This window comes from Pantherophis guttatus, chromosome 2 (genome assembly GCF_059756535.1).
Source record: "Pantherophis guttatus breed Tessera chromosome 2, ASM5975653v1, whole genome shotgun sequence".
In the NCBI taxonomy this organism is placed as follows: domain Eukaryota; kingdom Metazoa; phylum Chordata; class Lepidosauria; order Squamata; family Colubridae; genus Pantherophis; species Pantherophis guttatus.
The window spans coordinates 222,987,264-222,991,457 of NC_142064.1; positions in this window are offsets into that span (position 1 = coordinate 222,987,264).

Here is a 4,194-nt window from a genome sequence, read left to right on the forward strand (position 1 = left end):
TTTGTGAAAGCAATTCTTGTTCTACTTCATGGATCCTGGATTTTCCTGTTCCTGTGCAGGATGACCTCACATTCACGAGGCAGTAGCATTGGTGTAATGGTGATGGGTGGGGGAGAATGGTAGAATATGGAAGGTCACAGATGGAATAGAAATGGACAATTTTCTAGAACAAGCTTAAAATGTATAAAACAGTTTATGTTTGGAAAATGTCCCTGTGCAATGAAGATACATTAAACCTTCAATATAGCTCCTAAGTTGATACTCAAGAATCTAAGCTGGGGATTGTCTTGCTAACTGGCTCAGGATGTTTTATATTGAAGAAGTTGGATCAGAAGATCCATGGTACTAAATTGAAGTGACCTAGATAAGATGCCCTCTGGAAATCTCGTGCATTCTTCTGGGCTTACTATCTAGTTCCTTGGTTCTGGTGATCTTTCATCATCTCTGTTCTGAGTGGCAGTGATTCTGGAACACTTTGTTTAAAGTGTTTTTTAACTGTAACTGTGCTTATCGACTTTATTGTTTCGTAATAAATGGAGGAGGATGGCACAGAGAGAAACTGCACTCTGAGTGCTAGAACTTTATTATATGCTTTTAATTTATTAACTAAATTTATAAGGCTGCCCAACTCAAACAAATGATAAAACAAAAACAAGAATACTGCATGAGTAAAAATGTGGCATTTTGGTTCCTCCAATGCTCAATCTAGTGTAATTAATTAAAAACATTTAGAAATTTATGCAATGATAGGAGCCTGTTAACTTGAAATAATTTTGGAGTTTAAATTTTAGTTAGTTACTATGTTCATAATAAAAACATGAGCCTAAAGTTTCAAAAAATGAGATTCCGAGTCCCTTAATAAAAGAAAATTGTATACAGACTAAGTAAAGAAATAATCAAGCATTTCTCCCTGTATAAGAAAATCACATACGTTAGAGAGTATGATTCCTCAAATCCAGTGAGCCACAGACAAACAAAGCAGGCCAGGGAATTTAAAAAATGCTCTGAGAACCACCAGCCGAGGACTTGCTAGTAGCTGATTTTTTTTTATTAAGCCATTCAGGATAATTTCAGTATTTTAAGATTTGTTTCTCTTTATAATTTGAGTTTCACTTGCATGGTTTCTGTCAGATATAAATTCCAGGTAGACAACCATTTTAATCTAATACATATTCTGATTGGTGTAGTTTTACATTTGCATTTTAGAACAATTCCTATTTCTCTGAAAGCGCACTTAGCTAACATTCAAATGCTCTAATTGTGGATTGGGTAGTAATGTAATTTAGAATTTGGCAGTTCTACCAAGAACATGAGCTTTCATAATGCAACATATTTCATCCTATTTGTGTCTATTGGATGAAATCCAAAGAAATGGGATGAGCTGGAACTTAATCACAGTCTTAAGCATTTAAGGCTTTTTTGTCCTAATGGGGATTTCAGTTGTTCCAGATTTCTTTGGACTGAATCTTAAATATTGGTGGTGCCAATAAGGAGGTCCCAATCTTACCTCTTGCCTCCATGGTGACTTAATCCAGTGTGTGTAAATAATTCCAGTTTTCCCAAAAGCTATTATAGAGTAGCAAGAAATCAGGTAATTATGCAGACTAAGGTATATAAAGAACACAGATGTTTTGTAAAAAGTGTTTTCAGAGGTAGGGAACTCTAGAAGCACATTTCTTCTCTTAGGGACTGGTTTTAGTTGGGCTATTCCTCCTGAAACTTCCTACTGTCAAGCTAGCTAGCAAAACAAATACCAATTTTTCTCATTGGCAAAAGTTTCTTTGCAGTGACTCTTTACATTACAATTATATCTGTATTTTCAGCAATATAACATGATAAATTTAATGATATTTGCCTTTAGTGTACATAGTAGCCTTCCCAAGGCTGGAAGTGAGGATTGACATGCATGCTCAACTCCATTTTGGATTAATGTTCACTCAGATGAAATTTAAGGCAGGATTTATTCTCTAAGGCAGAGATCTGCTTTCCTTTGGCAGTGCTATCTTCTGAAACATAGAGGCAGTAGCTAAATACCTGCACAACATAATTTTCCTTCATAAACTTCACCACAACTGGCACCCACATCTAGGAATCCAAATAACTCTGAATGCTAGGTCAGAGGGGATAATTTCAAGGCAAGTTTTATTTCATTATTATTGCATTTACAGAAAGAAAAACAAATCCAGCTTCTCTGTCATACTAAAGTGACCAGTTCCAGCTGAAATCAATCCTAGTTACTTTGTTTTTCCTAAGAAATGTGTGGATAATGCACTGTACATATGTATGCATATGTCTGTTTTTATCACTCTCATTCTCACATATACACTTTTCCGTCCTTTCAAAAGAAGGAAAAACAAAGATAAATCAGGGGAATAAAAATAGAGGCAAGGTTGAAGAAGAGGACGGTAGAAAAGAAAGAAATTTCTATATGTATTGGCCAAGTATCTGCAGAGAGAGGAAGACAAAATGAAATTTCTGCCTCATTAAAAGTAAAAAAGGCTCGGAGTTCTAGTACAGTAGATGTTCTTCGAGCATGAACTTTTTGACATGCTATTTTTAGGGAGACTGAATCTCCCTTTCAGTATTATCAATTCTGTTTCTGCAAATGCAAGACAACTCTTCCAGTTCAAAGACAACTGAAGAAATTCTCCCATTTTCTTTTTGTGTATGTGTGTGTGTGTGTGAAATGGCAATTGCTATCAATATATCATTAGAGTTTTTCCTTGTTGGCACCATAGCACTAAAGACTTACCATCTTTGAAAAATCAAGCCATCTTTCTACAATTTGATTTTAGTGTTTGAACATATTTCTTATTGATGGTGATTTAGGATTATGTGTCATGAAGGTGTTGTTGATTCTTAGTAACCACACAGATATTTTCCATGATATCTGTCCCTAACCTAGTCCTTCAGTTCTTCCAACTGTGCTCTCATAGGTACTCTAACAAAGTCCATCCACCATACTGCTGGTTGCCCTCTTCCTCTCTTTTTGTCAACCTAGCTAGCATTAGAGTCTTCTCTGGACAGCTAATTCATTGTATAATGTATCCAAAGTGGGATAATTTGAGCCTGGTCATTTGCAACTCAAGTGAAAACTCTAGATTGGTTTATTTGATGGTGCATTGGTTTGTTTTCTTGGTTTCCTTGGGTAGCAAGACAATCTGTCAGCAGTAATCTGCATTGCTTGCTTATTGATTTGAGGTGGGTAATTTTATTTATTTATATTCATACACTGCTTTTCTGCATTCAGAAGTGGTAAGGATTAAAAATACAATACTACAATAAAATTAAACATCAAACACTTTGCAAACAGCTGATAAAACTAAGCAGTCTGGAGATAAGGTTCATAAACTGAGAGAGAATATAAAGGCTGAAAAGAAAGAGAAACAGGTTTTTGCTCATTATCTCAAACCTACAGTAAAAGGTAGATTCTCACTCGAGACAAACTTGACTCCTGATGACTTTGTTTTCCTAGCGATGCTATCCAAGTGGTTTTCCACTGACATTCTCTAAACGTTTTATCTATTTCCTAGTTTAGATAACTATTTCCTAGTTCCCTCTTTTGCGGGAGGGAATTCTGCTACGCTTGTGCAATATTATATCTCTTTTGTTCTTATCAGACTCACTTCATAGCCAACTGTGGCAATTAAAATATTGAAAAATTGACTCCATCAGCTTAAGTCAGAAGGATGGGAGAAGCCCTCGCACCACCAGTCTTAGGGAAAAAGGAATGGGTCTGAAGAAGGGTATGTGGATGTGTTCTACAAGAATGTGGCCTACAAGGAAGAAGGGATGGAACTGATAATGCCTTGGGAAGAGAAAATTGGGATTCTACATGATAGTAATTTTCAAGTATTTTTCACAGTACGTCCTTAAGTCACGTGGAAGCAAAACTATGATTAGTTTTCTATCATTTGATTGTTGTGAGCTTCCCAGAGTTGTTGAAAATTTAATGCATTATTATTATCTATAATGCACTAATGATAATCTTAAATTACATGAAGGCAGGGTCTGGTTGAATGTTTTTTAAAAAATTAAGTGGCATGTACATAAAATTAAGAATTGTTCAACAGTGGAACTAATTACCAAGGGATGTTTTTAAATCAAGGTTGGATGATCATCTGTATGCAACAGTTTACTACAGGTAGTCCTTGACTTATAATCATTCATCTAGTGATTGTTCGAAGTTACAAT